The sequence below is a fragment of the Montipora foliosa genome, chromosome 13 (assembly GCF_036669935.1).
Source record: "Montipora foliosa isolate CH-2021 chromosome 13, ASM3666993v2, whole genome shotgun sequence".
NCBI classification, from domain to species: domain Eukaryota; kingdom Metazoa; phylum Cnidaria; class Anthozoa; order Scleractinia; family Acroporidae; genus Montipora; species Montipora foliosa.
Window position 1 is genome coordinate 30,928,155 of NC_090881.1, and position 10,000 is coordinate 30,938,154.

Sequence of the window (10,000 nt, forward strand, 5' to 3'; positions counted from 1 at the left end):
TAAGCCCTCAGTTGACCTAACAACTGTCGGTTTTATCATCGGACAATTGTACGCGGTAAATTCTGCTCTACTTTTCAAATATGGCGTCTTGTTGTCTTAATGTCTTGTGAAACGCTACAAGATTTTATTTTTTTTAACATCAATTCTTCCTGCGATTCCGCTGGGTATCGCACATAACGATTTGGGAACCTTGGCTTTAAACTTCCATTTTATAATTTGCTGCAATGAAGCCATTTTGTAAGATTGCACAGCGCTATAATTTCCGTGTCTTAACAGGGAAGTACTTGACGAAAAAACATCAGTTGTTATGTTAGCTACGACAGTTGGTTCACGTTCTTTTAGCCTGCTGGTATAAACAGCGTTTCTACCAGCTTGTGAAACAGTGTTGTCTACAGAAAAATTCATTCCCGATTCATTACTCAAAGGAATATTCCTCTCGTTGTTTTATCTTACGTTAACGTCACAGATCACAACTTGATCTTCTGAATCATTGTGGTTTTTCATGCAGGTCAACCAGTACAAAGACAGAAGTAGCTATTCAAGATATATTGCTGTAATTTCAAGAAGATGCTATTGTAGGCGTTGAGGCAATGGGAGATACAACTTTCAGTTTGCAGCAGCAGGCGAAATCTTCGTGATTGATTTTTAATAATGGAGATTATAATTGTAGCAAAATTTTGAATGCCTGCCTTTTTTTTTCGTTTCGGGACAAAAGATGGCTAATCAACGATGTCCAGTAGCATAGTATAGTGTCCTCAGCTGCATTGTAACAAGTTCCTTGACATAGAAATAAACCTTTTAAAAGTCAACTGAATTGATAATTCTTACTGTATGGTGTTTGAACTCTAAAGTAGGAGAAGAAAGGTTATACTAGTAATTCTCTACATTGCAATACATAGAAATCACTGACAAATTATCCACTTGTTTGTGCCCTATCGAGGTATGATATGTACCAAGATGTCGATCAGTGCAATATACGAGCTTGTGTAAACTCAAGCTTAATGTTAGAAATCGCAGGAAAGAGTTTCAGCGAGTCTCATTTGCCTGCCCTGGACTGTCGTTTTCCTGAGAAATTGGCATCTCACGACAATAATCAAGCCCACAGAGCAGCCAATGGTTGTTCAAGTTCGCAAAAGAAACAACCAATCGCCACCTATTAGTTAGAAAAGACGAAGGAAAAGAATGCTTCATTGAATAAGAGCGTGAAATGACTACACGTGTTGTTCCCACCCACGGACGCACAAATCGACAGTTACCAAAAACAATGCAATGTTGTTTGCGCGCCGTGGACCAAAATAGACGCTAAACGTGCTTCACAAGCAGAAATGATTTTGTTCACGGCAAATCGAAAGTACTGAGATTGGCACGTCTTACAGGGCCACAAAAATGCAACAAGCGGCAATTGTAATCACAATGCTCTTGATAAAACTAATCACGAAAGGTGAGAACGACGGAGTAGGGTGAAAGTAAGGAAATCGCACTTTCAGCGATCAAAATGGGAAAGTCCTACTGAAGCTCGCTAGGATCGGCCAAAGTCAAAATGGCAAGTATTCTGTTGCGTCTATCAAGGTAATGAAAAGCGCTGGCATCGATTGCTTTCCAACGATCACCAAGAAAAGGGGGAGTAACATTAGTATGGTCTTCTGTTGTGACAGAAGTTACTGACAAGACGCTTCTCCCCTTTTCCTAGAAAGGATGACGTCGTGATGTGGTAGATTTCAAACGCGTGAGGGTAAGAAACAGTTGGATGACAAGTCAGTGTAACTCAGGTTCAACCGATTACGCGGGACCTGTTCTGTCAAAGTGTGCACTCGTTCACTTTGTCCAAACATCAGAAATCAACTATGCCACCAAAAAAGAAGCACGAAACCAACACCACATCAACAGAAAGAACAGAAGGAGACAGTAGCCGATGATAATAACAACTAGGATTGTGATTGTAATGACGCTAAACTGTGGAATAGAGTTTCCGCTATTAGCTGGCTTATACGCACCGCTTGAGTGTGACTGGAGGTAACAAATCATGAAATGATGTTGTCTCAGTGAAAGTGATTTGTAAGCAAAAATCGCTGATAGCACGCAGCTCTTTGCAATTGGACCGATACAGGATGCAGCTCTTTTGTGTTTAGGACTACGCACCATTGAATTTTGTGGTGTCATTTGTATGTTTTTAGTGCCAATTGTTCCTGAACCAATCACGAGAGCCGTTCTAATAGCTGCGCCCAAACCCTAAAACATCATGCGCACTGCCTCCCTTAAACAAGAGCACATGATATCCGGTTTCACTCGTGAAGGCAAGTTTGAGTAAGGAGTTTAAAGTTGACTTTTGCCATGCCTCCCAAACCTTCAACAGCAAACCAGACCAGAGACCGTGGCTGTCCTTCAAATCCGAATGATAGATCCAGAGACCAAAGGGATTCTTCAAGTACGTTCACACATAAAAGCACGTAGATGTTATTTTTTCCGCGGTCTTGTTCCTTGCGTTTTAACAATCCTTTCTTTTATAGCGTATAGAGATAATAGCTGCATCATCCTGTAAAATCAGAAGGTATGTACGCTATCTTTTGTTTCTAGAATATGTCATATTAAACAATAACTGTTTTGTGGCGAGAGACGGAACACTTTGTAGGGTGCTTGCATATTCGAACGCAAGTTCACGAGGGCGAACAAAAAGAGAAAACTGACCGAGACTTATTTCGTGGCTCGTTACAAACACAATTAGGCTTTTCGCGCTGTAATGGCACTGGGGGAAAGTTCTCTCGCCTTTTTCGTCGATTTCGCCGCGGAAGGTCCTTCCACAAACATGTGCTTACGAAGCATTTGTAAGTAACAATGCTCTTAAAATTGTTGACTCAAGTTCTCTCTTGAACTACTAACTCTAGGCTTTTCGATTGGACAATGATTTGTACTTAGATAAAAAAGTTCAGGTTTATTTTTCAATATAAACTTAACGACTTGGTGTTCTATAACCATTCGAACTGTTCGATTACTTGCCATACGATTTAATTTAAGCTTACAACATTCATTATTTCTGCGACTTCATAAGGTCATCGCACATAACGATTTGGAAAGCTCAGTTTTACAAGTAAACAACCACAGGCATTTTATAATTTGCTGCCATCAGCAATTTAACCAGCGAAATGACTTGCGCGCTTTAACTGTGAAGTACAGTGTATTTGACGAAAAAACGTCACAGTGGTTATGTTAGCTACGAGTACGACAGTTAGTCCCTCTTCCTTTCGCCGGCTAGTTGTGCCTTTCCATGATTGTAAAGTTGTCTGATTAAGTTAAAACCTATTTGGTGCATAACACACTGACTCATTTTGCATTTAGAAACAGTGTTGTCTAAAGAGAAATTCATTTACGATTCAGTAATCAAAGGAATATGCCTAAGGTTGTTTTTCAAATATGGCGTCTTGGTGTTTTTGACGGTTCTGCCACACGCCATAAGACTTTTATGTACATTAAATTCTTCTTGTGATTCTCCTGGGTATCGCACATAACGATTTGGGAAGCTTGGCGTTAAACGTCCATTTTATAATTTCTTTCCATGAAGCGATTTTAAAGGATTGCTCAGTGAAATAATTTGCGCGCCTTCGCAGGGAACGAAAAAACATCACAGTTTTATGTTAACTACGACAGTTGGTCCATATTCTTGTAGCCTGCTAGTAGTGTCTTTCTATGCTGGATTGTAAAGTTGTCTGATTATAGTTCGAAGATTCAGTTGAAAACTATTTGGAGTACTACACAATAACTAACCCATTTTTCATCTAGAAAACAGCGTTGTCTAAATAGAAATTCCATGATTTCCGATTCAGTACTCAAAGGAATATGCTTAAGGTTGTTGTTTAATCTTACGTTATCGTCACAGATTGCAACTTGATCTTCTAAATCATTGGGGTCTTTCATGCAGGTCAAAGACTGAGGACAAAAGAAGAAGTCGCTATTCCTGATACATTGCTGTAAGGAAATGCTATTGTAGACGTTGAGGCTGTGGGACATACAAGTTTCAGTTTGAAGCTCCAGGCGAAATCTATATGATCGACTTTTAATAATGTAGATGATAATTGTAGGAAAAAATGAATAACTGCCTTTTTGCGTTTCGAGACAAAAGATGGTTAATCAACGATGTTCAGTGGAATAGTATAGTGTCCTCAACTACGTTGTAACAAGTTCCTTGACATTGAAATAAACCTTTTAAATGTTAACTGAATTGATAATTCTTAATGTATGGTGTTAGAACTTTAAAATAGGAGAAGAAAGGGTATACTAGTAATCCTCGAGAATGCAATACATAGAAATCCTAGAGAAGGTCGATTACAAAGTGATCACTGACAAATTATCCACTTGTTTGTGCTCTATCGAGGTATGATATATACCAAGATGTCAATCAGTGCAACAAACGAGTTTGTGTAAACTCAAGCTTAATGTCAGAAATCACTGGAAAGAGTTTGAGCGAGTTTCATTTGCCTGCCATGGACTGTCGTTTTCCTGAGAAATTGGCATCTCACGACAATAATCAAGGCCACAGAGTAGCCAATGGTTGCTAAAGTTCGCAATGAAAACAACCAATCGCCACCAATCAGTTACAAAGAAAAAGAATGCTTCATTGACTAAGAGCGTGAAATGATTACACTTGACATTGTTCCCATCCACTGACGCACACATCGACAGTGAACAAAAACAATGCAATGTTGCTTGCGCGACGTGGACCAAAATAGACGTTAAACGTGCTTCACAAGCAGAAATGATTTTGGTTACCGCGAATCGAAAGTGCTGAGATGGGCGCGTCTTCGCACAGGGTCACAAAAATGCAACAAGCGGCAATTACAATCACAATTCTCTTCATAAAATTGATCACGAAGGGTGAGAATGATGGAGTAGCTTAAAAGTCAGGAAATTGCGCTTTCAGCAATCAAAATAGGAAAGTGCTATCGAAGCTCCCTCCTAGGATCGGCCAAAGTCAAAATGACAAGAATTCTGTGGCGTCTATAAAGGAAACCAAAAGTCCTGGCATCTATTGCTTTCTAAGCTACTGACAAGATGCTTCTCCACATTTACAAGAAAGGATGATGCCGTGATGTAATTTCGAACGCGTGCTACAAAAGCGCTGGAATCGTTTGTTTTCTAACTATTAACAATAAAAGGGTGAGGAACATCAGTCAGTTAGATATTGTTGGGTCAGTTCAAATAAACTTCAACCAATCAGGCGCAACCTTTTCTGTCGAAGTGTCGTTACCTTGCGCATCACTTACTCGCATTTGCTCAAACGTGGAAACTATGGCACTAAGTTCGTCACAAATGCAAAAGTACTCATCATCACAGTATCCCTAAAGGAGTTATAATCATTCATTTTTAACTTGCAAAAACAGACATATTCCACAAGGACAATCGAATAAATGATCCTTGTTTGTTTTGAAATATTCGGTGGCATAAAATTGCAAGCAATTTAAATTACAAAATGTTGCTTACCACGTAACAAACTGAAAAATGGAAGCGGAGAATATTTCAGTGAGACGATACGTCTTTGGACAGATCAACATTAAGGAAAATGAAAGTCCGCCTCTACCGTTCAGCTGGAGCGGCGCAAATTTCGATAATTAGCTACAAACTCTTTCAAACAAAATCTAAAATTGCTTACAAGGCGAAAGCACTTTACTCGGCTTGCGCACCCTTCAGATGTAAAGCTGGTACAAAAGCATTGTTCTAGGAAATTAGGTAAGCACTCAAAAAAGGCATCGAAAAAGCATGGCTAGTGCATTTTATGTCTCCAACAGTTTTTCTTTGTTTTACTAAGAAAATATGTTACATATAAGTAAACAATTGTCAATTTCGTGTCAAACCCAAGTGGTTCAGTTGCAATTGGCTGAAGAGCAGGCCGACCCAAGGTGACAAAATAAACATAGATGTATTCTCTCATTTGATCAATTTATCACAAAAGGTGATAATGATGAAGTAGCTTGAAATTCTCGAAAGCGCAATTCCAGCAAAGCCCAAATGAAGCTCCCTCCGTCCCTTTCTCTAGAATCGGCCAGTGTCAAAATGACAAGTATTCTGTAGCGTCTATCAACGTAATGAAAGGCGCTGGCATCGATTGCTTTCTAACGATTACAATAAAAGAGGAAGGAACATTAGTGTAGTCTTCTGTTGAGACGCAAGTTACTGACAAGACGCTTCTCTGCTTTTCCAAGAAAAGATGATGCCGTGATGTAATTTCGAACGCGTGAGGGTAAGAATCAGTTGGATATTGACGAGTTAGTATAACTCAGTTTCCAACGATTAGGCGCGACCTGTTCTGTCAGGAGTCCGCTCGCTTTTCTCCAAACACTATGACACCAAAAAACAAAGCACGAAACCAGCACACCAACAACAACAAAAAGAACAGAAGGAAACAGCAGCCGATGGTAATGACTACAAGGTTTGTGACTCTAATGGCGCTCAACCGCGGATTAGACTTACCGCAATTCAATGGCCCCTACGCACCGCTTGAGTGAATTGATGTAATGATGTTGTGCCAGTGAAAATGATTTGTAAGCAAAAATCCCAGATAGCACGCAGATGTTTGCTACTGGATCGGTATTGGATGCGGCCCTTGAGTTTAGGACTAGGCTCCACTAATAGGTGCGTCATCGCTGTCAACGGTAACACATCGTGCACAAATTTCAGCAGCGTTCGAAGTCGACTTTCATCATGCCTCCCAACACACCAACAATTAACAAGCCTACAGACCCTAAACCGGATAACGACGATTCTAAAAGTAGGTACACTGATCACGGGTCAAACATAAAGGCCCGTTGGATTCCACGTAGTTGTGAACTTTTCCGCTGTCTTCTTCCTTGCGTTTTAACATGCATCTAACCTACATTTCCCTTTCTCCGATAGAATATAAAGAATGTCAGTGCATCATCTTGTAAAGTCAGAAGGTATGAACGACATCTTTCTTTTTTACAATTTGTTAAATTTAAAGGTCATTGTTTTCCTCTTATTTTAAGGATTTCGCCACGGAAGGTTCGTCTGCTAGTAAAATGTGCTTACGAAGTAATTGCAAATAACAATGCCGTAGAGAAACATGCTTTTGAAGAAAAAGTATGACCTGTTTTACAATAAAGCCAAAGTAGATTACTTCATTCTGTCTTTAAATTGTTGTCTTAAGTTCCCTAGGGCTTGAACTAATAACTCTCCGTTTTTCGGATAGACATTTGTACTAACATAGAAAAAATCACTTTTACTTATCATTACCACGTCTTGGGGATCGATGAGTGTTACAACTGTTCTATGACTCGCCATAAGATTTTTGTGTACAACAATTATACTCTCTGCGATTCCATTTGGTATCACATATAACGATCAAGGAGGCTTAGTATTAAACACCCTCGTGTTTTTAAGGATTTCGCTACGGAAGGTACCTTTGCTAACAAAATGTGCTTACGAAACAATTGTAAATAACAATGCCGTAGAGAAACACCCTTTTGAAGAAAAAGTATAACATGTTTTACAATTAAGCCAAAGTAAACTACTTCATTCTCTCTCAAATATTTGTCTTAAGTTCTCTCTTGAACTAATAACTCTCCGTTTTTAGGATGGACATTTGTACTTAGATAGAAAAACTCACTTTTCCTTATCAATATGACGTCTTGGCGATCGATGAGTGTTAGAACTGTTCTATAACTCGCCATAAGACTTTTTAGTACAACATTTATACTTTCTGCGATTCCATTAGGTATCACGACATAACGATATGGGAGGCTTAGTATCAAACATCCATTTTATAGTTTGTTGCAATCAAGCAATTTCAAGTATTGAAATGTAATTTGCACACCTTAACAGTGAAGTGCTTAACCAAAAAAACATCACAGTGGTCATGACATCTACGAAAGTTGGTCCATGTTCTTTAACTGAGGCCTACTGGTAGACACACTTTGACTTTCCATAATCGTAAAGTTGTTTAATTATAATTCGAAGATTCAGTTGAAAAATACTTCAGTGGAGTATTAAATAATAACTGACCCATTTTTTAATTACAGTTCTTCGGGTTGTTTAATTTGACATTAACATCATAGATAACATTTTGATCTTCTAAATGGTCTTTCATGCAGGTACTGGTAAAAGAAGAGGACAATAGAAAACTTTTAATGTTCAAGACACATTGCTGTAATTTCAAGATGATTTTGGACGACGGTAGAAGTCATGGGAGATGCAACTTTGTCACTTTGAAGCAGTGATCGACTTTCAATGTAGTTGATGAATACAGCATCAAGCAAATATGTTATCTTGAATTTATAGCAATGTATTTGTTGTTTCGCGTTAAAAGATCGGTCATCAACGATAATCTCTGGAATTCATTGTGTAGTGTCCTCAATTCTATTGTAACAAGGATCCTGGACAAAGAAATAACCGTTTTCATCGTCAACTTTAATGCATGGTGTTTGCCTTAAAATAGGAGAGGAATGGGAAATCGATTGCAATGTCATTAGCGCCAAATTACGGTAATCGCAGGAAAGAGTTTGAACGAGTCTCATTTGCCTGACATGGACTGTCATTTCCCTGAAAAATTGGAAACTGAGACGCGAGACGAGCTTAACAAATCAAGCCAGCATAGTAGTGAAAACAACCAAAACCAAAGGAAAAGAATGCTTCATTGAATAAGGCCGTTAAACGGTCACAGTTGATATTTTTCCAACCCACTGACCGAAACGTTTTCTTCTTTGCGACCTTGTTCTGATAAATAACTGCCTAGAGAAGTTTATCTAACAGAAAGAATGAGATTTGCTAGCGCACAGTCTGCATGGGTGACAGTGACCTTGTAACATGCATCATGAAAACACTTCCTGAAAAGAATAGCGCAGTTTAAGAAGCAAGGTCTAAATACTTGCCCTCAAACACACATTTTAAAGAATCTAAGATCTTCGATTACAGTTTACTCACGAGGCAGGCAGTGCGCATCGACATCTACTATAAACAATGCAATATTGGTTGCGTGACGTGGACCAACATAGACGCTAATCATGCTTTGCAAGCAAAACTGATAACGGCTGCGATGAATAAAAAGTGCTGAGATTGGCACGTTTTCAGGGCCATAAAAATGCAACAAGCGCAATTATAATCATTACTATAATGTCAACATACACCATGAAAATAGTAAAGCACACGTCAGACACGCGAATTTTCAAAGAATGCTGTAAAAAATGAAACCAGGGAATATGCACAACCATCAACGGCCTCACAATGTTTAAAAGGTAGCGAATATGCGATCTTTAACATGTTCAGTGACGAGGGAAGTTCATCAGTGTCTTGTTTTCTCTGAGATTGGATTAGATACTATGGAAATTATGAGAGTTCAAGCGCATTCATCGAGACGAACACGCTGGAGCGTCTCAAATGACTGTCCAACTGGTAGCGCGTTCTAGCCGCATGTTGCGATACAATTTATACTAACTTTTCTAAATGATCTTTCCAAAAACGTAGAACTCATCAATGAACTAAATGAATAAGGAAGCCTAGAGACCAGACTGAAAGAAAAAGAAAAACGCAACGCAAAATAAAATAAATCCCTTTTAGTTCTGGAATCACTTGAGTGAACCTCTTGGAAAAAAAACCCTGCATTTCTGTTCTTATGTCCAGAAATGTCCCTAATTATATGCGCGTTACTTTCAATAAGCGTCACGAAGTGTCCCCTTGCTATTCTCCCCAACTTCAACATCACTCATGTCACGGAATACGGACAAAAAATGTCACAAAGTGTCCCCCAAATGCTGCTCTTTAAGTTAAGATTAACTGCTTCATTTACCCAAAGCTAAAACTAACGCTAACCTTTATCCTTTGGACCTCATTGCTGCCGGGAAATAGGTAGCAAAGGCTTAGACTTAGAGAGACACTTCGTGTTGGATGGCAAAATTGGGTGTGCATCTCATTAGAAAGGAAAAGAAAAGGAAAGGAACTTAATTTAAGTGTCTAGTCGTTCTAGCGCTGGAGCGCTAATTGGGGACACTGTAAACTGAAA

The 10,000-nt window shown here is 39.0% G+C and overlaps 3 long non-coding RNA genes across 8 annotated transcripts in view; 2 read left to right on the top strand and 1 right to left on the bottom strand.

The window, feature by feature from the left end:
• The window catches only part of LOC137982907 (uncharacterized), a 17,290-nt gene extending 13,082 nt beyond the window's left edge, over positions 1-4,208 (top strand). Inside the window, exons 9-12 of one of the 6 annotated variants that reach the window (XR_011118854.1) lie at positions 509-2,013; positions 2,175-2,425; positions 2,508-2,548; positions 3,914-4,208. This is a non-coding gene — a long non-coding RNA (uncharacterized lncRNA). Of the gene's footprint in view, positions 1-508; positions 2,426-2,507; positions 2,549-3,871 lie in introns of all 6 variants that reach the window. The other 5 variants (XR_011118855.1, XR_011118856.1, XR_011118857.1 and 2 more) reach the window with 5 other exon arrangements.
• LOC137982913 (uncharacterized) overlaps positions 1-10,000 on the bottom strand; it is a 46,410-nt gene that overhangs the window by 26,209 nt on the left and 10,201 nt on the right. The gene's annotated exons all lie outside the window — the stretch shown is intronic.
• Positions 6,647-8,338, top strand: LOC137982911 (uncharacterized). Its single transcript, XR_011118861.1, has 3 exons — positions 6,647-6,757; positions 6,883-6,923; positions 8,097-8,338. It is a non-coding gene; the product is annotated as an uncharacterized lncRNA (long non-coding RNA).